The sequence below is a fragment of the Aotus nancymaae genome, unplaced genomic scaffold (genome assembly GCF_030222135.1).
Source record: "Aotus nancymaae isolate 86718 unplaced genomic scaffold, 86718_ANA_hifiasm-v0.15.2.pri h1tg000007l, whole genome shotgun sequence".
NCBI classification, from domain to species: domain Eukaryota; kingdom Metazoa; phylum Chordata; class Mammalia; order Primates; family Aotidae; genus Aotus; species Aotus nancymaae.
This window is the reverse complement of record NW_026988418.1, coordinates 30,806,294-30,828,955: the sequence shown is the minus strand read 5'-3', so window position 1 is coordinate 30,828,955 and position 22,662 is coordinate 30,806,294. Positions and strand designations below refer to the sequence as shown.

At 43.3% G+C, this 22,662-nt stretch overlaps 1 long non-coding RNA gene across 2 annotated transcripts in view; it reads right to left on the bottom strand.

Moving 5' to 3' along the window:
- The window catches only part of LOC135272787 (uncharacterized), a 71,657-nt gene extending 49,546 nt beyond the window's left edge, over nucleotides 1-22,111 (bottom strand). The window contains exons 1-4 of one of the 2 annotated variants that reach the window (XR_010340748.1): nucleotides 21,932-22,111; nucleotides 16,616-16,709; nucleotides 7,734-7,929; nucleotides 232-2,333 (exon numbers count right to left, since the gene is read on the bottom strand). This is a non-coding gene — a long non-coding RNA (uncharacterized LOC135272787). Of the gene's footprint in view, nucleotides 1-231; nucleotides 2,334-7,733; nucleotides 7,930-16,615; nucleotides 16,710-21,931 lie in introns of those variants that run through there. The other variant, XR_010340751.1, reaches the window with a different exon arrangement.
- Nucleotides 22,112-22,662: the final 551 nt, after the last annotated feature.

Sequence of the window (22,662 nt, the reverse complement as noted above, 5' to 3'; positions counted from 1 at the left end):
TTCTTCTTCTCATCCTTCCCCCATCCTATCAACAGCCAAATAGATGCCAAAGGCACAAGGTGTCATGGAATAGGTGAAGGCCAAGTGTTAGCCTAGATTCTCTGCTTTTAGCTCTCTCCATCAGGAAAGCTCACCCAGGAATGCTCTTCTACAAACCCCTGGCTTTCAGAGAAATAAGGAGACAATCACTCTGCCCAGTTCATGCCTTCTCTGACATGGATGCATTTTCACTCCCCTCACCATGGCTGGATAAATGTCTTCCAACTCACGCCTAGTTTGGGTTTTTATTCTGACCACCTCAATTATGTAGGAAGCAGCAGGTTATTGAAAATCATGTAAATATGATCAGAAACTAGTCAGAAAAATAGTCACATATGAAAAGAAGTCAAAAATGGAGAGTGTGACTTTGGTAGTAACAGCACAGAGAAAATAATCAATGTGCTTACTCCATCACATTTTCACTTCAAACAGGGAAATAATAAGGTATTGAAGGAGGAAACAAATGAACAAATGAAGCAAAACCTTCCAGTTACAGCAAAGGCACCATTTTAGAGCTGGGTGGTGAAGGATCAGAGTAAAAACATCCATCTTCTTTGTTACCAGGCCCTTAGGAAGGTGTGCAGAAACCATGGTGGGTGAGGAAGCCACATGAGAAGCTTGGACGTTATGCAGAGAGACGGGAGGCCTTGAGCTGTCCTTGGATTTGACTTGGCTCTGATAAAAATTTGTCCAATTTGGCAGTGATGTGACAATAAATTCCATGGATTTGAACAGCATAATGCATGCCAAGAAAAGTTGTTTTCCTGGCAGAATTACCCACATTGTTACTGTGTGCTGGACAAAAAAAAAAAAAAAAAAAAAAGTGCAAGAGATTCAGCATCTCTAACTTTCTTGCTCAGGACACAATCAGCTCTTTTCTCCCCAGTACCCGGGGGAAGGAGGCTGATGTAAGGGCTGGTGAGGTCACCTTCAGCACACTGTGTGCATCCCAACAAGCACGTCAGAGCTAAAAACAGATGGATGCTCAGCCCACTTTAGGACAAGCAATGGTTCAGTGTGCTAGCTCATAAACTCAGAACTTTATCTTATCGAGGATATTAGTGACCGCCCAGTCAAAAGCCCTGAACTAGTTCAACTCCATTGCTTCCAGGGTGAGATCAAAGTCAAGACACAGGAAGTGACTTATTCAGAAAACATTACTAAGTTAGTAGCAGAGCCAGGACCTGCTTACAAGATGCCTTCTTTGTTGCCATTGACTTGCTGGTAAGTGCTCAATAAATAATAGCCATTATCGTCATTATTACTTTTATGTGCTCAATACACACCTCGTGGTAATTAAATGGCATTTTCCCACTTTGTGAATGCAGAAACCAGGGAATTTACCCAGGGTCCCATAGCTAGCAAGTGTCACAGCAGGCCTGGAACCCAGCTGTGCTGACTCTACCTCCAGTACTTTTTCCAGCCCTCATCCTGACTGTCCTGTGATCTGTGTATTGTGAAGCTATGAGTCCAGAAAGACCCTGTGAATGTAAAAATCCAGAGAATAGCTCTTCCAACCTTGTCTTCATAGCAGCTATGCTGTTGGGATGCCCCAGAGCAGACAAAATAAAAGGTCTCTTCAAAACGAGCATTTTCTTCCTCGCTGGTGAGTGCACCATGGGAACGGCGCTGGAAAGCCTAAGCAGTCCCGCCATGATGCTGAAGAGGTGGGCAAAGGGCAGGTCCCAGGAGGCCCCATGTCATAACAGGGTGCTTGGGTTTTATCCTACCCAAGGGGCCTTTGTTGGGGCTTAAGTAAAGGATGCCATGGCAAAAATTTGCACTTGAGATATTTCACACTGGTGGTTGGGTGTAGGAGGGATTTAAGAGGACAGGAGGGGAGGCAGAGAGAACTGAGAGGAGGCAGCAGCTTAGGTGAGGTGGTCTTAGGGGAGGAGTAGGGGGGCAGATTCAAGACTGACTTGAAACCAAGATTAAATAAAGAGGGAAGAGTCAAAGGTTTTAGCTTTGATGAGTGACTGGGGTAACAGCAGAAGAAGATTGGACTGAGGGCAAGATCAAGAGTTATGCTTCAGACACACTGAGATACAGGTGCCTAAAGGATGTTCTAGCCTTGATTCCCTCCAAGGAAGGCCTGGGACAAAGGTTTCTGCATCAGTCATTTATCTGGGAAGCGATCCCAAAAACAGGAGAGAGGGATCAGGGATGGTGGGATAAAGAAAAATGGAAAGCCAATAATGGATGTGTATCCTGTTGGCCACTGCCATGGGACACTGGTGCTGGAGCCCTGGGGCCTCTCAGGAGCATTTACGCTGCATTTCCGGACCGTCCACCTGAGATATAAGAGGGAGAAGCAGTTATCCACTGATTCTTGTACTTCAGCGATCCAGATTCCCCATGAAGGGTCATCCCCAACCCCCACCTCCAAATTTGGTTGCACATGTACAAATGTTAGGCATTTCCACAGGCAACCAGAAGAAATGACTAGGCATCCAGGGACGTCGGAGAAGCCCCAAGGCACAAAGCGTGGTCTAAGCAATTGTTGAAAAAAGTTATTGTCAGTGTAAACTGAGTCAAAGCCAGGGCGGAACCACTCGCCAGAGCCATTAATGGAGTCAGAAATTAGGCCCAGAGGAAATGAGATGGTGCATGAGAGGCACTCAAGTCATGGGACCTCCAGGTGGGTCTGTCCAGGCAGCAGATGTGAAACTCATCTAAGTTCTGGAGAGAGGCTGCGGCTGGAGACAAAGATTTGGCAATCATCAGTATCCAGGAGTTTGGTGAAAACATGGAGAAAGTGGGTCAAGTGCCCAGAGCAGTGAGCTGAGGACAGCATCCTGGGGGACTCTGAAGGGACTGGGCAGAGGAAAAAGAGCCCACAGAGGCACAGGAATGACCAGGGAGATGTAAGCAGAACCCGGAAAGGATGGTGCCGTGGGAGCCAAAGTAGTAGCAGGTGACAGGGAGAATAGCTGAAGGTCTCCAGTGCATCACACCATAAAAAACTCACTGCATTTGGCAATCAGGAGGTCCTGGGTGCCATCACCAAGAGGAAGCGCAGTACAACTGTGATGTCAGAGGCCAGAAAATACTGGCGTGAGGTATGAATGGGAGGTAGAAATCTGGAAAGAATAGTGCATGCTGCTTGGTCACAAGGACTGTCATTGAACAGGATGAGGGCAGTGAAGGCGTGAGCACAGGTACAGAGAGAGGCCAGATGTGAGGTCAGAGAATGAGTCACTGAAGGGGATCAGGCAGAACACCTTAGTTTTCTTGGTGAAAGCAAAATTCTGTGCTGACACTGCAGGAGTACGTGGAGAACTGGGCATCTTCCTTCTGCTGAGAGCTCTCAACCTGAGGACTGCGGGGGAGAGTTGAGCTAGCACTCAGTTACTTCTATCGGTCAGTCAGTCCGTAGTTACTGAATATTAGCAACGTACAAGGCCCTATGAAACTGGGGCCAATACAAGGTGACTGAGACTTATCCCCTACTCATAAGGAGCTTTCAAGCACAGGTCCTGGGAATTTGTTACACACCAGAGGAAGCTAGAAACTGGACTGGTTCAGGGATGCTGGTCTGTGTGCAGGAGTCTAGTCATGTATTCAACAAACCTACTGAGGGATTATTATGTGCCAGGCACTGAGCCAGGTGCTCAAAATATATCAGAGAACAAAACAGACGGAGAGAGAGATCCAAGATGGCTGATGATTAGCAGCTCGGGCACGTACCTCCCAGTGAAAGCGCAAAGAACGAGAGGACGCCACACTTTCAGACGAATATTAGTTGCTCACGGACCACGAGATTCCCAGTGGAGGAGCTCCACGGGTCGCCAGGGCGACTCTTGTGGCCGGCGTGGCGGTTTTGCTGGTGCCTTAGCACGCCAGTTCTTGGTGCAGAGTCCGGATATTCCCGGGCAGAAAAGCACCATCAATCTTAACACCGCTGTTTTGGCCGGCTCAGTGGATTGCTCAGATTTCGGCGCAGGGAATCAACAAGTTGGACGTCAGAGACCCAGTTAGAAAGTCGGTAATTATAAAGACGACAGACGGACAAATATATAATGAAGGGAAGAAACCAGCGTAAAAAGGTAGAGAATACTCAAAATCAGAATGCCTCTCCCTCTACAGGGGATTGCAATTCCTCATCAGTAACGGAACAAGGCTTAATAGATTACACCGGTATTCCAATAACAGAAGCAGGTTTCCAAACGTGGGTGATAAGAAACTTCTGTGAATTAAAAGAACTTATTCTAACCCAATGCAAAGAAACTAAGAACCTTGAAAAAAGGTTTAACGAAATGTTAATGAGAATGGACAATTTAGAGAAGAATATAAGTGAATTGATGGAGCTGAAAAACACAACACGAGAACTTCGCGAAGCATGCACAAGTTTAAACAGTCGAATTGATCAAGCGGAAGGAAGGATATCAGAAGTCGAGGACCAGCTCAGTGAAATGAAACGAGAAGACAAGAATGCAGAAAAAAGGATGAAAAGGAATGAGCAAAGTCTCCAGGAAATATGGGACTATGTGAAAAGACCTAATTTACGTTTGATAGGTGTACCTGAATGTGATGAAGAGAATGAATCCAAGTTGGAAAATACTCTTCAGGATATCATTCAGGAAAATTTTCCCAACCTGGCAAGGCAGGGTAATATTCAACTCCAGGTAATACAGAGAACACCACAAAGATATTCTTCAAGAAGACCAACCCCAAGGCACATAATTGCCAGATTTATTAGGGTTGAAATGAAGGAGAAAATACTAAGGGCAGCTAGAGAGAAAGTTCAGGTTACCCATAAAGGGAAACCTATCAGACTTACAGCAGATCTCTCAGCAGAAACCCTACAAGCCAGAAAAGAGTGGGGACCAATATTTAACATCCTTAAAGAAAAGAACTTTCAACCCAGAATTTCCTATCCAGCCAAACTAAGCTTTATGTGCGAAGGAAAAATTAAATCTTTTGCGAACAAACAAGTACTTAGAGAGTTCACCACCACCAGGCCTGCTTTACAAGAGCTTCTGAAAGAAGCACTATACATATAAAGGAACAACCAATATCAGCCTTTCCAAAAATATATCAAAAAGCAAAGAACTTTAACACAATAAAAAATTCACATCAACTAATGGGCAAAACAGCCAGCTAGCATCAAATGCTGGTATTAAACTTACATATATTTTAATTGGATAAAAAGCCAAAACCCATCGGTATGCTGCATCCGGGCCCATCTTACATGAAACAATACACAAAGACTCAGAGAGAAGGAGGAAGATTTACCAATTGAACAGAGAGTAAAAATAAACTAATAAACAAAAAGCAGCAGATGCAATTCTCACCTCTGATAAAGTAGACTTTAAAGCAACAAAGATCAAAAGAGGCGAGGAATGACATTACATAATGGCAAAAGGATCAACGCAACAAGAAGAGCTAACGATTCTATAGATCAACGAGATAGAAAATTAACAAGGATATTCAGAACTTGAACTCAGACCCGGAACAAGTAAACTTAATAAATATTTATAGTACTCTCCACTTCAAATACACAAAACATACATTACCACCTCACACCTATTCCAAAGGTGACTATATAATTGGAAGTAAATCACTCCTCAGTAATCGCATAGCATTTCATAGGTTTAAATTAAATATTGGTTGGCTGTTTGTTTGTTATCTTCTTCCCTTACTCCTTCCTGATTACATCATTAAGTATAATTATCAGTATAAAAGAGGTTTTCAATACCCATTACTAAATTGCATTCTAGCCTGGGCAAGAAAGCAATACTCCCATTCTCTCTCCCTCTTTCTTTTCCTTCTCCCTCCTCCCCATTCTCTCTCTCTCTTTCTCTTCTTTTTTTCTCCTTCCTATTCTCTCTCTCTCTTTCTCTAAAAAAAAAAAAAAAAAAAAAAAAACAGACAAAAATTCTGGTCTCATAGATCCTATATTCTAATGGGGTATGTTTGTCAGGGAAGTCTAAGTTATGCTGTATTAGTAAGTGCAAAGTATCAGTGGCTTAACAAAACAATGCTTTATTTATTTCTCTTTTGCACAAAATCCATTGTGATTCTACAAGGTAATTGTCTTCCATACAATGACTCAGGGGCCCAGGAGGTTTCATCTGAGGTTCCTTGGTTGTGATGGCAGAGGAAAGAGAGACCGAAGAGCTTCCCATGGGCTTGTCAGTGCTACAGTTTGGAAGTGAATCACGATGCTCTCTCTGAGGACTAATCACATGGCCTCACCTCCAACAAAAAGACTAGCGATCTGAGGAAGCACATGGAGTATTTGGTGAGTGTTGCTGTCTCTGCCACATGGCTGGAAACAGTCTATAGGCTAAATAAATAAATCAGTTATAGACTGTGTTAGGCAGGGATGAGTGCCATGGAAAAAGCAGAGGAGGGCCAAAAGGATTGGCCCTGCTGAGGGAAGGAGTGGAGGGGGTGGGATTTTAAAGCAGGGTAGACGGTGTGGCCTCAACGAGAAGGTAGCATTTTGAGCAAAGCCTTCAAGGAGATGAGAGAGCCATTTGGATCTCTGAGAGAAGAATGATCTCAGCAGAAAGAAGAATCTGTACCAAGGCCCTGAGGCAGGAAGATGTCTTAGAAAGTGAAAGAGGCAGAAAGTGAGGTTAGAAAGGTGGAGGAGGGGCAGGGAAGGCAAGGAACAGTATGCAGATTGTGTATGGCCGTAGAAGCCCTTTGTCAAAACTTTGGCTTTTACTTTGAAAGAAAATGAGAGCTGCTGCTGGGTTGAGCAGAGGACATCATGGCCTGACTGAGGCATTTATGCGATCACCATGGATGCTCGGAAGACAATGCTGATTTGGACCAGGCTAACAGTGGTGAGAAGCAGCTGAATTCTGGAAAGTTTTGGAGGTCTGCACCCTCACGTGGAGTTTCTGGGGCTCTCTTGCTTCATCAGTCATGACTCATTAGGTCACAACAGCTCAGATCCCCTGAAAGGAAATCATCTCTGAATCCACGGTGGGCTTGGAGGGGAGGGGCAGGAAAGGCGTCTCGTGCCAGGTGGACTCTAAGGTACAGCTTCCAGAGCATGGGGACAATGCCTCAGGAGTGATCCCACTCACTTCCCACTAGACCACAGTTCTGCAGTCTCTCCAATGTCTTAAATCACAGAAATACACTCTGCAAAGCCAGGTAGAGAGACCTGCAGAGTCCAGGTGACCTAAAAAGCCAGGGCCAGTCAGAAAAGGAGCCCCGGTGACCTGCTTCCTTCCCTGCCCTTCCCTCCTGGGACCCGCTCTTGTCAAGATTAAGGTACATGGGAGAGGGGAAGATGGGCAGAGAGAGTCTTTCTTATTCTTTCATTCCCACCCCACTCCTCCGCACTCCGGCAGAACTTTCTAGGCCTCATACTATGAAGGATATGGAATGTAAGAGATGTAGAGCAAAACAGCCCAGGCGGCGGTCAGAGATGGAAAGCACAGACTTTAGTTTCAGAAGAACTGTTCCAATCCCAGTTTTTTCACACAAATTACTTATGGTACCTTATGAGGTTACTTTACCTCAGTGAGTTTTCATTTCCTTGTCTGAAAAAAATGGAGATAATAAACCTATCACCTAGGATTGTTATAATAAACGTAGTATGTATAAAATGCCTAGCTCAGTAGAAGGATGTGACAGAGCCTGTAAACTGGTTCATTCAAAATCTATTCTCAAACACCTCCTTATTTGCTTTCCTCTACTAGAAAGGGTAAAAGAGGAAATAAACTCACAGTTTCCTGCAGCTGGGGTGGCCACAAAACCCAGCTATGGCCAATGCGATGTAAGTACGAGTCCTTGACTTTTCCAAATAAAAAGGCAGAGCTTCTAAGCAGCAAGTCTTCGCTCCTCTTTCTCTCTCTGCCTCGCTCTCTCTTCTTGCCTGGAATTTAACTGCGAGGCTGGAGGTAGAGCACCCATCTTGAAGTCCTGAGGTAACAAGCACAGGGTTCACAGGCTAAGGCTGATGAAGTGGCAGGAGAGAAACAGCTGGGTGATTGATTGCATTGCTAAGCTACTGTTTCACTCCAGGGCTACCTGCCCAGGAATTGATTGTTGTGTGAGACAAGTACCTAGTTGCTGGTATTCATTCACCTGTGTTTGTTGGGCTGTCTGCTATGCGAAACTAACATAATCAATAATAGCTATCAACATCATCATCATCATCAACAACATCATCATATCTGTTCTCCTACAACTTCAGCAACCTCTGGCTCATAGCTGTAGATTTTATTATCTAATTGGGGAGCCAATTAAGATTTATTAGTCAAACCTTTAAAGTAGCATTTCCCAGGGAGTATTCCAAGAATGTTGGCTTTTACAGATATTAATAGGTCTTCTGAGGAAAGAAAAAAAAAGCTCTGTTGTCAAGTTAACGAATGACGATACTTGGCAGAATTCTTTATAACAGTGGTTTTCAAATGGGTATACTATTTGAGGGCTCTCCAAAGGATTTCAAAGAATTAATTACAGATCCTGAACTATGATAAGTACACTTTCCAAAAATTAATACATGTGAGAACTCCTCTTTATGATCCTCTTCTCTCTCCTGTTCCCTTCTCAGGTCCATTCTCCCACCTTACAAAAGGAAACCACACCTCACTGCTGACCAGACTTATCCTGGGGCATTGCTCCAAGGTGGAGAAATCTCTATGCTACAAAGAGACAATTCCAGGCTGGGCCGGGTGGCTCATTCCTGTAATTCCAGTACTTTGGGAGGCTGAGGTAGGCAGATCCCTTGAGTCTAGGAGTTCAAGACCAGCCTGGGGAACATGGCAAAACCCCATCTGCACCAAAAAAAAAAAATATATATATATATATATATACACAAAAATTTGCTAAGCATGATGGCGAGCACCTGTAGTCCCAGCTACTTAGGAGGTTGAGGTATGAGGATGGCTTGAGCCTAGGAGGCAGAAGTTGGAGTGACTTGTGTTGGTTTGATGGTGCCACTACGCTACTGCATGGGTGACAGAGCAATGCCCTGTCACAAAAAAAAAAAAGAAAAAAGGACATTCCCAAATATCACAAATATCAGTATTAACTGGATTCTAATGACTGGGAAAAAAATCTATTTGCAAGTCACTTAGTTTTCAGTTCTTTGCTTTCAACAGAATTGAAGGACATCATAACTGAATTGTCAGCTGATCATTTAAAAAATCTTTATGATCTTTGCCTTATATTTATGAAATAGTTTAAACTTGAGTATCAATGCTATTAAATCCATTCCTACCTACTTACTTATGTGAACCCAGATTCTCAGTGTTTCTATCTGTAAAAATAACAGATAGGAATAGAATGGATACTACGCCCTGTCTCATTCTAGCAACAAATAGTTCATTCATGGATACAAGAAGCAATTGAGGAAAAAGCACAACTCAGCTTATCAATAAATGTAATTCTAATAAAAACTTACTTTGTATGTTTAATAATTATGCATAAAAATTTATATTTCTCTGTTGTTTTAATTCTGTGCTAGTCATAACTAAATTCAGAAAAAAAATTCAAACACTTGCAGCTTTTAACTTACACGTGTATTTTTTTGTTTTGTTGTAGAGGTAGAAAAGTATGATAGAATGATCAATAAAAGGTTTTCAAGCATTATTATTTTAGAATAAACTTCTGTTGTAGAAGTGAAATGGAGAAAAATGATAAAAATGTATATTAAAGAAGGGCTTGTTTCTGTAATTTTAACTAGATAATGAATATCAAATACTTCATGTCAAATTGCTGTGGGATCTTGAGAAACATTTAAGAAAGTAATGTAAGAGCTTTATTTTTATTTTTTTAAAAATATTTTTGAGACAGGGTCTCATTGTATCACCCAGGCTAGAGTGCAGTGATGCGATCTCAGTTCACTGCAACCTCTGCCTCCTGGGTTCAAGCAATTTTCCTGCTTCAGCCTCCCAAGTAGCTGGGATTACAGACACAGACCATTGTGCCTAGCTGATTTTTGTATTTTTAGTAGAGACGCAGTTTTGCCATATGGGCCAGGTTGGTTTCAAACTCCTAACCTCAAATGATCCACTCACCTTGGCCTCCTAAAATGCTAGAAATACAGGCATCAGTCACCATGCCTGACCAAGAGAGTAATATAAGAGCTTTATTTTTAAATTATACTATTTATAATATATCAGAAATTACCACCTTTGCAACTATCTCAATTTATCATAAAATTTTTTAGAAATTTAAATTAAAAAATGGATGAGGGCATATCATTTTCAACTTTTATGGAAGAGTATACAGGCAAAGATTTGGAGATAAGTACCTTAGAGGATCTGTTTTCATGAACAGATAAAAATGTCAAGTAATCAAGAATGGTATTGTGGAAATAGTGCTTCTACCAATCATCATTTGCTCTTCTTTAAAAGGCTAGTCATAACACTACCTTGTGTATTACACATGTACCTGGCAAACCTTTACACATAGATCATGCAAAGGCAAACCTCTCTCACTAATCACAAGACAGATGTTTGGAATTCCAAGTTATTCATCTATTAATCAGATTTCATCTGAATTGTGTGAATAAGAAGATAATACACGCAACCATAAAAAAGAATGAAATCATATTCTTTGTAGCAACATAATGCTGCTAGAGGCCATTATACTAAGCAAATTAATGCAGGGATAGAAAACCAAATACTGCATGTTCTCACTTCTAAGTGGGAGCTAGGCTGGGCGTGGTGGCTCACACCTGTAATCCCAGTACTTTGGGAGGCCAAGGTGGACTTATCACCATAGGTTGTGAGTTTGAGACCAGCCTGACCAACATGGAGAAACCCCATCTCTACTAAAAATACAAAATTAGCCAGACATGGTGGTGCATGCCTGCAATTCCAGCTACTTGGGAGGCTGAGGCAGAGAATCACTTGAACCCGGGAGGTGGAGGTTGCAGTGAGCCAAGATCATGCCATTGCACTCCAGCCTGGGCAACAAGAGCAAAACTCCATCTCAATAATAAATAAAATAAGTGGGAGCTAAACATTGGGCATTCGTGCACATAAAGATGGCAACAATAGACACTGGGAACTACTACAGGAGGGAGGGAGAGAGAAGGTCAAGGGTTAAAAAACTACCTATTAGATACTATGCTCAAACCCAGATGATGGGATCAATCACACCCCAAATCTCAGAATCATGCCATATACCCATGTAACAAACCTGCACAGGTACCCCGGATCTAAAATAACTGTGGAAATTTTTTTTTAAAAGAAGAGAATACAGTCCATAATAAATAAGAAATACATCTGGAGAACAAAATACAGAAAAAAAAAGAGGATAGGGCTCATAACAAAAAGCAAATTAAACATGTTGTCAGTGAGACTGAAGAGAAAAAAATAGGCAGTGGCAAAGGGATGATGGCTACACTTTCCACCCCAGCTGTCTTCGTAGACTGTATTTTCTATTTTTAAGAAATACATATACTGGGGCCCTGCAGTTCTACAAAGAGATGGAAAAGGCAAAGAATAGCAATCAAGAATAATAAAGAGCTGATTTTCAGAGTCCTCAATACATATTAAGGCAGTATATTTACTAAAAGATTTATGTTTCTGCCTAAATGTAACAGGAAGTTGAATGGCAGCCCAAGGGATGTTTCAGAAAGAGCCAAACGTTGAGGAGGAAATTATTTAGGGTACATTAGGGTGTATTTCAATTCTTTTGAAGGGATTAGCTTTAGTAAAGGATCTTGGGTGATCAAAATTCCTGCTGAGATTTCTTCCACTATATAAAAGAAAAAAAATAGAATAAAAGCAAAATAAAATTTGGGGTTAAAATGGCATTACCAGGCTAGATGCAGTTGCCTGTAATCCCAGAACTTTGGGAGGCCGAGGCGGGTGGATCACTTGAGGTCAGGATTTTGAGACCAGCTTAGCCAATATGGTGAAACCCCATCTCTACTAAAAACACAAAAATTAGCTGGGTGTCCTGGTGCACGCCTGTAATCCCAGTTACTCTGGAGGCTGAGGTAGGAGAATTGCTTGAACCCAGGAGGCAGAGGTTGCAGTGAGCCAAGATCATGCCACTGCGCTCCAGCCTGGGCAACAGGGCAAGACTCTGTCTCAAAAAAAACAAAACAAAAGGCATTACCTCTATATGAGATGATCAAATTGTAGCTTGAAATAATTCTAAAAACTAAAGGCAATTCTTTGTTACGAATTTAATAATAATGATTTTAAATACTATTATATCAGTAGCTTCATTATTTACAATATTAATAACTGAGTATTCAGTTTTATACCTAGTTTGCAAGCTTCATTTAAGGAGAAAATCCTAAAATCTCTGGCAGAGGTGTCAAAAGGGTCTAAAGGCAGAGTGATGTGGAGAAGACATGAACGCTTCACAGTAGAGACTTTTTATGTCTGAAAATTAAGGAGCCAAGTGAATATAGCAGGGAAGAGGATTTTTTTTTGGTTAACTCAAGAAAAAACAGGCTTGCCTTTTTTTTTTTTTTTTTTTTTTTTTTTTTTTTGAGGCAGAGTCTTGCCCTGACACCCAGGCTGGAGTGCAATGGCATGATCTCAGTTCACTGCAACCTCCAACTCCTGGGATCAAGCGATTCTCCTGCCTCCAAGGGATTCTCCTGCCTCAGCCTTCCAAATAGCTGGGATTGCAGGCAAGCACCACCATGCCCAGCTAATTTTTGTATTTTTAGTAGAGATGTGGTCTCACCATGTTGGCCAAGCTGGTCTCAAACTCCTGACCTCAAATGAGGTGGCCGCCTTGGCCTCCCAAAGTGGTGGGATTATAGTTGTGAGCCACTGTGCCCAGCCAAGGCTTGCTTTTAAGAAAGCAAATCAATTGTCTCAATTATGGTCCATTCCAACATCATATATTAAGCGGTGGTACTGTGGGATCACGTGTAAGGCTCTTCTCCATTGACTTGCCCCACCTTCTTTATCTGTGAGTCCACAACCTGCACAACTGCACATGGCAGCCCTAATTCACTATCACCCATTCGCCTAAACTAGAAACCTGAGAATCATCCTTGATTTCCTCTCATATTTTTCTTATCCACCTCTCTCCCTCCTGACTGCTTCTCCCTAGTTCCCAAGCTGCTCCTGAGAGTGTTTGCCTCCTAGCAAAGAGCTCAATGAACATGTATAGAATAAATGATTTGATTTGATATGAGCTATGACCTCTTTTCTCAAGGAGTGCTCTGCCAAGAATGAGAAGATGGACACAAAAACTTGTTCTTTAGACTGTTCAGGGGTCATCTCCTCCAGGAAGCCTTTTGGATTCTCTCCCTCCAGTCAAATTGGGGTATGTGACCTTCCTCTGATTTTCCAAAGCAACCTGTGCTTACCTTTACCAAAAACAGAGTTCTGTCTCATAACAATCAATTTACTTGTCTGCATTCTCCACTAGATAGGGACTTTTACACCTGGATCCTCAGCACGTCACATAGTATCTGGTACAAAGTGCAAAGACAATGTCGAATGAGTGGATGATTGATACAGAGAACAAGTGTGGTAAGAGGTACACACAACGTAGTCCTAAGGGGAGACCGATGGAGAAGCTAAATCTGCTGTTGGGATGAGTAATGGTGCCATTTGAACTGGTCTTGAAGGAGGAGTTGTTGTTCTCCTAGTGATCAAGGCAAGGAAGGGTATACCAAGCAAAAGGAATAGCATGAACAAAGAAGCATGCAGACAAGGAAGCACATACAGTATTTAAGACCACGGGAGCCTGGCAAAGCTCAAGAACAGCTTTCAATGGGAGGAAAGGAGGCAGATGTGGCTAGAAAGATTGTTTTAAAAAAGTTATGAAAGACCTGGAAGCGATACCAAGGGGTTTGAAGATTATAAGATAGAAAGCCACTGAAGTTTTAAGGCAGAGTAATAACATGATCAGCTCTCTAAAAGAAAAAATAATATTTTGTTTCCTTTCCAGTGACTAAAAGTCATAGATCTAACTTCTTCCATTTTTATATTTTTTGATACTTCATGAAAATAAAAAGCAAAGGGCAGCTGAAGCAATTCTTCTTTCCCTGACTCGTCTGAACGAGGCTTTTTTTTTTCTTTTTCTTGTTTTCTGGCCAGTCACTTGGTGAAGTGAGTGCATCATACAGCTGGGAAAACACGAGCTTCTCGAGTTTGTTTGGCTTCTGAGCGATGTGGGTGAGTGCGCGTCTGGGCAGTGTGTCAGCTCCTTCCTGAAAGTCTGGGTCAAGGAGGTCCACAACACAACCCTGTTTACTTGATTTTGCTTTCAGCATTCAGAACACTGGTTCTGATTACTGCAAAGGTGTATGTGGTTGCTGTTGGCTCACAACCCTGTAATTCCTTTGAAAAGATGATCTGATTGGGACAACTGTGACTTTATTTTAATACTTCAGTTCCTTCGGAAACATCCAGATGAAAAGCGATGCGTTATTTTCCTAGTGGCTTTTGTTCCTGGCTAACCATCATAGTTAGTCGGATCACTGGGCGTAATTCTGTGGAACTGAGTTTGCTGGGCTGGCAGATTTGGAGGGGTAGACAAAGAGTGACCAGTCTGAAGCAACTCTTCTAGCCCAGACACGTGAACTTACAACAAATGTTTATTGAGTGCTTGCTATGTGCCAAGCACTGAGTCAGGCACTGGACAACCAAGATGAACAAGACAGTTTCTACTACAGTCTGCTAACTAGACTGAAAACTCATCAAAGATAAATACCAACTCTTAATTTTCTTTACGCCCCCCAAATTGTCTAGAGCTGTACCTAGCTTTAGGCAGAGTCCCCAGTAAATACCAAATGTTTAAACAGGCATATTTCAATTTTGCATAATAAATATTTACTAAATGCCTACTAGGGGCTGATATTGTGTTAGGTAGTAGAGACACTGAAGACGACTAAAATAGAGCTCATATCCTCAAGCTGCTCATGCTCTGGTAGGAAGACAGATATTAAAACATTAATCACCCAGCACTTTGGGAGGCAGAGGTGGGTGGGTCATTTGAACCAGGTGTTGGTGAAAACTTGTCTCTACTAAAAAATAAAAAATTAGCCAGCCATGGTGGTGTGCACCTGTAGTTCCAGCTACTCAGGAGGCTGAGGCAGGAGGATGGCTCGAACCTAGGAGGTCAAGCCTGCATTGAGCCATGTTCACACCACTTCACTCTTACCTGGGTGACAAAATGAGACGCAGTCTCAAAAAAAACACAAAGCCCAAAACCACATTATTCACCTTGTACAAATCTGAGCCCCCTAGGACCCCCTGAGCCCCTAAGAAATACCTTGTTACCTAGTATCGCCTCTGGAGCCCCCAGATCTCCCTACCAAACAGATAATAACTGGTGTAGGAGACTCCAAAATGCTTCTCCAGCATTTTGTCCATTCTGACTGGACAATGTCTATGTCCATTCTGATTGGCCAACGTGTTTGCCTTTTTGGTTGATGATATTTTAGTATCATTCCTGCAGGTGGTAATAGCGGCACAAGACACTCATATATGGGGGACAGAGAAAGAAATAACTTCATCCTATGAGAAGGATGCCCAATTCCATTTGGAAGGGGAGTATGCAGCCTCCAGCAAAACCCAACACAGCAGGTGATATTTTGTTTCCAAGGGCCTGCTCAAAACCCCTGCTCCCACAAGCATGAGCACAAGCACAGACCCCAGCTTCAAGGAATTGTGTGTGTCACAGGCAAGGGGGCGCCTGACCATTGTATATTAACAATTATGGATTTTAGGCTGGGCCTGGTGGCTCACGTCTGTAATCCCAGCACTTTGGGAGGCTGAGGCAGGTGAATCATTTGAGGTCAGGAGTTTGAGACTAGCCTGGCCAACATGGTGAAACCCGTCTCTACTAAAAATACAAAAATTAGCTGGGCACGGTGACAGGCACCTGTAATCTCAGCTACTCCGGAGGCTGAGGCAGGAGAATCGCTTGAACCCAGGAGGCAGAGATTGTAGTGAGCTGAGATCACACTACTGCACTCCAGCCTGGGTGACAGAACAAGACCCTGTCCCAATAAATAAATAAATAAATAAATAAATAAATAAATAAATAAGGATTTTAGATACAACAAATCACTTTGTGGTGATATTGTAGAATACTTTAAGTTTAAAGGTTAAACTTAAAATTTTTCAAATTTCTCCTATTCTAAGCCAATCATATTCACAAGCATAGGTTTGTAGTCATCTTCATTCAAATAAACTCATTATCTACTGAGTCATTAGATGTACTTTGAGCAGTAATGATCCAGATTCAGAAAACCTTCTGAGAGTTAGTTTAAAAATCTTTAGAGCTTATCCTTCTCTCAGGGGAGAGAGGAATACTTTTGTTTCCATTTCATGCCTTGCAAAGCTGAGGCTCAGAGCCTAGAAATATTATTGTAGACTTCAACATTCTGAAAAATTGAAAGAAAGAGAGGGAAGGAGAGACAGAGGAAGAAAGGAAGAAAGGAGGGAGAGAGGGAGAGAAAGAGAGAGGAAGGGAGAAAGGAAGGAAGAAAACGATTAACCAGGTCAGGCTCAGTGGCTCACGCCTGGAATCCTAGCACTTTGGCAGGCTGAGCAGGGAGGATCATTTGAGGCCAGGAGTTTGAGACCAGTCTGGGCAACATGGTGGAACCCTGTATCTGCAAAAAAATACACACACACACAAATTAGCAGGATGTGGCGATGCTCACCTGTAGTCCTAGCTACTTGAGGGTCCGAGGTGGGAGGATTGCTTGAGCCCAGGTCAAGGTTGCAGTGAGCCGAAATCATGCCATTGACTCTAGCCTGGGTGACAAAGCGAGACCCTGCCTCAAAACAAGCAATAACAACAACAAAAAACATACAACTCTTCCTAAGCTTCTCCTCAAATTTTCAAAATATAGACTCATAAGATCCTGAAGCTGAAAGGGTCAATTCCCCACTTGTAAATCTATCCAACAGCTTGTCTAAGCTGGTTTCTCAATAGGAACCACAATTATCCCATGGAAATATGTCAGCTGTTCCTGGCTCAAATTTTATGAGCAAAACAATGAAACAAATTACGTTTGTCAGTGTTTTATAGGTAATTGAAACTGGCTTCTTAAAATTCAGGTGTTGGACTGTTGAGAACATGCCAGTTCCTTCATTCACTCTTGTTTTCACCTCCTTTTACTCAAGGCAGGATTTCATAATATTGATTATTTAAAAATAAATTACTGGGTCAGGTGCACTGCCTGTAAGCACTTTGGGAGGCCAAGGTGGGCTGATCACCTGAGCTCAGGAGTTCAAGACCAGCCTGTGCAACATGGCAAAACCCCAACATGGCAAACCCCATTTGCCAAACCCCTTTGGCAAAATACCAAAAAACAAAATAGCCAGGCATGGTGGTGGGTGCCTGTAGTCCCAGCTACTTGGGGTCTGAGGTGGGAGGATCACTTGAGGCCAGGAGGCAGAAGCTGCAGTGAGCCAAGATTGCGCCACTGCACTCCAGCCTGAGTGACAAAGTGAGACCTTGTCTCAAAGTAAATAAATAAAAATAAATAAATTACTGGCATGAGACTAGGTTAGTTTCTAGTCACTTCTCCAGCCTCGTCTTCCTTTACCTCTTGTTTTACACACAAGTGATAGTGCTCCATCCCCATGTAGATTCTGTACCATTTCCCCTCCAGGCATTAGTCACTCTGTCCCCTTTCCATAGAATGGCCCCTTCCCTCAATTTTCTCTGTAAGTATTTGTCTCTTCTCATCTCCCTTCCTCCTCTGGATAAGGAGCTCTTCCTTTGTGCTCATATTTCACACTCAGCACCTCTCCATCACTACACTGACCACCTTCTATCCTAAGTACCATGTTTGTATATATCGCTGTCTTCCCATCTCCCCAGACCCAGTGACCAAATGAAGCATCACTCATTTTTCACATTCTGATGGCTTCGCATACTACCTGAAAATAGTAGGTACTTGTATCAGTCATCTATTGCTGCATAACAAATTACCCCAAAACTTAGCATTTGAAAATAACAATATTTATTGTCTCACAGAAATTCAGGTACAGGTACAGCTTAGTTGTGTGACTGTGGTGCAGATCTCTCACAAGGCTGTAATCAAAGTGTCGGTCAGGCTACAGTCATCTCAAGGGCCAAATGCAGGGGGGCATCTGTTTCTCAGTTCACTTGGATGGCTATTGGCAATCCTCAGAAAATCTACTCTCTAGTTCAATCGCATGGTGTTGGCAGACATTAGGATACTTGCTGACTGTTGACCAAAGATATTATTTCCTTGCCACATAAGTTTCTCCATAATGTTATTCAAAACACAGCAGCTGGATTTCCCCAGCGTGAAGTCTCAGAAAGAATGAGGTGGAAGTCATAGTCCTCTTGTAACCCAATCTCAAAAGTGACATTTGTTGTATTCTGTTTGCTAGAAGTGAGTCACTAGGTCCAACACAGATTCAAGGAAAGGAGATTGCACAAGGATGTGAATTCTGGGAGGTGGAGATCACTGGGGGCCATCTTACAGGCTGCCGACCACAGTGCTCAGCAAATCCGTAAACAAATGGACAAATCTCTCCAGACAGAAATGAGCCCTTCCTTCCCTGAAGAACCATAGCATGTGAATTACTAGAGAATGCAGTACAATGTGACTTTAGCATGTGTTCATATACATTGCTGGGTTATAAGCAACCAAGTAAAAACAGTGCCAAACATATGGCTGGCACTTAGTAAGTAATTCTTTAGGGGGTGAACACATGAAAGAAGGGTGGCAGAGACTAGGACATGTCCATTAATATCTGTTCTTCAGTGATAGCTTCTTATTTTTAGCTAGGCACATAGGCATTTCACTGGAGACTACATTTCCCAATATCTCTTGCAACTGGAAGTGGCCATGCTACCAGTATTGGGTTCATGGGATATGAGTAGAACCTTGGGCAAACACTTCTGTTTCTCTTTTCTTTGACTGAAATATGAAGGTTTAAGTGAGACCCTGAGCAGGGAAATATCCAATGAGAGTGGCAGGACCACTCTATCAGACTGCTGACTACCAGAAAACCTCTGGGTCAGTCCATGAAGCAGAACTAAACTTATTTATTTATTTATTTTGAGATGGAGTCTTGCTCTGTCTCCCAGGCTGGAGTGCAGCGGTGTGATCTCGACTCACTGCAACCTCCACCTCCCGGGTTCAAGCGATTGATTCTCCTGCCTCAGCCTCCCTAGTACCTGGGACTACAGGCACATGCCACCATGCCCAGCTAATTTTTTTCTATTTTTAGTAGAGACAGGGTTTCACCATGTCGGCCAGGCTGGTCTCAATCTCCTGAACTCAAATGATCTGCCCATCTTGGCCTCCCAAAGTGCTGGGATTATAGGCACGAGCCACCACACCCAGCCAGAACTAAACTTTTATCCTATAAAAGCTACTGTTCTCTAGAATCCCATTGTTATACCAGCACAGAGTATTCCTGTCAAATATAGAATTTTAAAAGCAAGTAAGAAGGCTCCCACCATCCCTTCCTCCACTTCATAACTAGCCCATGCTTTAAACACACCCAAAATATTTGTTAGATGTAATTGTGCCTATAGGACCATTGGATTGTGCTGGTGGATGAGAAGTATTAAGTCATCTTTCCCCTTTGTTAGGCAAGTGCAGGCTTCTTTCAGGCAGCACTTGTAAGATTCAGAGGCTCTGAGGCTCCTCAGAGAAGTGGACTACAGCAGCACGAAGTGGCCTTAACTTTCAAAGGTTGTGGTAGAAAGCCACAAAGGAGAGGTACACATCAGAATGGATTCTTCTCAAGGAAAATCTGTCCAGGCTGAGATTTCCTCACAGGATTTGATTTGTTTTCCCAAAAAGGAGAGGAGCTTTCAGCACAGGCCCTGCAAAGTGCCAGGCCAGCAGCTCCTCCAGACGCCTGCAGCTGTCAAGGGCCAGTGTTCCACTGCACAGAGGTGGCCACAGTCGTCTGCTCTCAGGGCGCTGGCCAACACTACAATCCTGGAGGAGCAGGGTTTCTGCCTTAATCTGAAACTGGAGAGGATCCAGGACCTAAAACTGGATGGTTTTGTTCTGTTTGTATCCTTTTACAGTGTACGGATGGAAGGCTCCAGCAACACCATCTTCAAATGCCAAAATAAAATGCTCATGGAGCCAAATCAGCTCTGCTGAGGCTGGTACAAGGAGATGACAAAACCTTGCTAACTACAAGAAGGAGATAGAAAGGAAGTGGAATAAGGATTTCTTGCCTGAATTGAAAAAAATCGGCTAAGAGGGTAGATATATGCCAAGTATAGAGTCATTTGAAGATAATTCTTTTTCATGGGAATGCAAATTTGAGAAACCAGAAGAGAAAGAAGGGTTGAAGAACACCACGTTAAAGTCTACAGATTCACTTGTCTTAGAATGTGGGGAAGTTTTAAAGTTCCCACTGTTCTGGGACCTTCTAGAAGTATCCAAGGCACTTAAGAAGTCAGCTATGTTCATTCCCAACAACGATTCTGAGTGTGCAAAGACTTTGGTGTTGTAATGCTGTTGATGGTAGAGGAAGGAGACAGTAAATCTGACTTGAAGAATGGTTCAGATTTAATAGGTGGCCACTGGCAGACAGTAGAGAGCATTTCAGGCAGGGAGCAGCATAAGCTACATTCCTGGGGTCCGAGAATACAGGGGGTGCTTCTGGAACTCCCAGTGACCCAGAGAGGAAGAATCACAGGGTACTTGAGTGAGGTTTTTGATAAAGAGTGGAGATGACTTCAATTAAAAATAGTGCCAAGGGCCGGGCGCAGTGGCTCATGCCTGTAATCCCAGCACTTTGGGAGGCCAAGGTAGGCAAATCACGAGTCAGAAGTTCAAAACCAGCCTGACCAACTGGTCAAACCCCATCTCTACCAAAAATACAAAAATTAGCCGGTCATGGTGGCGCACACCTATAATCCCAGCTACTCAGGAGGCTGAGGCAGGAGAATTGCTCGAACCCGGAAGGTGGAGGTTGCAGTGAGCCAAGATCATGCCACTGCACTCCAGCCTGGGCTACAGAGTGAGACTGTATCTCAGGAAAAAAAAATAGTGCAAACGATATGGGAAGAAGTAAAGAAGGGCTAGTGGAGCAGAGAGAAAAGAGACATTCTAGTCTGTAGAATCCAGCTGCACAGCAGCATAGTGGTCAGCCCTGTGGCTCACACCTCCACGGCTCAAGTCACAGTCTCTGGAGTCACCCACTGTATTAGTATCCCAGGCTGCTGCAAAAAAGTACCACAGACTGGTGGCTTAAACATCAGCAATTGATTGTCTCACAGTTCTGGAGGCCAGAAATCTGAGATTAGAGTGTTGACAGGGTCTGTTCCTTCTGAGGCTATGAGGGAGAATCTGTCCTGTGCCTCTCTCCCAGCTTCTAGTGGTTTGCTGGCAATCTTTGGCTTGTAGATGCGTCACCCCGCTCTCTGCCTTTGTCTCCATATGGCATTTTCCCTGGGTGCATGTCTGTCTCTACGAATCTCCCCCTTGTATAAGAATGCAGTCATATTGCATTAGGCCCACCTTAACAAACATATCTTAATTTTATCATTGCAAAGGCCCCTTTCCATGTTAGGTCATATTCACAGGTACCAGGCTTAGGACTTTAATATCTTTTGGGAGGACACAATTCAACCCAAAACAGCCATGTGGTCTTGCAAAAAGTGCTTAGTCTTTTAGCCCCAAGAACCTGTCTAAAACAGGATGAAGGGTATCCTTGGTGCAAGGATTAGCAAAAAGTCAGCGCCTAACACACATCAGTGGTACTACGGTGCATACAAAGGACCGCCTATAGAAGCCAAGCCCTGGCATTATTTCTAATTCAGGAACATAGACAGAGGGACCGCTGACAGGTCCCCAGTTTACTGACTTTCCCCACCCCCAACCCCAGTGCCTAAAGTCTTATAAGCTCGATAAATACTTTCTGTAGTTTATGACTCTGTAACTTGGCCTAATTTTTACTTTAAGTCACTATACCCCCAAGGTAACAGAAACTGAAACGTCATCAATTTGAGGTTCTCTCACCTTTTTCCTGGGATCATGGCTGAATTTCAGTGAATCATGTCATGTGAGGGCTCGGGGCAGAAGCATGGGAGCTGGTTCTTAGTTCACTGGTCCACTGACGAGACCCCCAGTATCCTGCTGGTCCTAAGGCAGCAGTCCCCACAGGCATCGCTGCTGTCCCAACAACCCTTGAGTTCTGGCCCAGCTCCCTCTCATCTCCACGCCTCACGAGGGCAAGGTTCCTTCCGCTCCCTCCGGGCCGGGCTGGAGCAAGGGACTCTCTCTGGGTCTGCAGCCACTCCCTCATGGGGTCATCCTGCTTCCCCCAGGGTTCTTCCCAGGAACCGGGTAGACCACGCCTGCCCCGGGCTTCCCAAAGCTTCCTTGGGCACCTGCAGTGACTGGCGACTCCCCATGCTAGACTGGCCCATCCTACTCTTATTAATTTCACCCTCTACTTCCTCAAACCCAGCTAGATGGGGGGAATCTTTGTCTCTCTTTACTATTTTTTCCCAGACATTTTGGAGATACCCTAATCCTCTTTGTTCCATTGAGGACTCAAAGTTTTGGAAAGCAAAACCAGAAAGACATGGAGTGGGGGCACTATTTGTGCCTTCTTCCCTGACACCCCCCTCCACTGAGGTGTGGACTCAGACCAGCATGTTGCATTAAGAGGAAAACACCGGGGGAAATAAGTTAACATTTAAAAAATATTACTTCATTTTGTTTTGGTGAATAAATAAATAAATGAT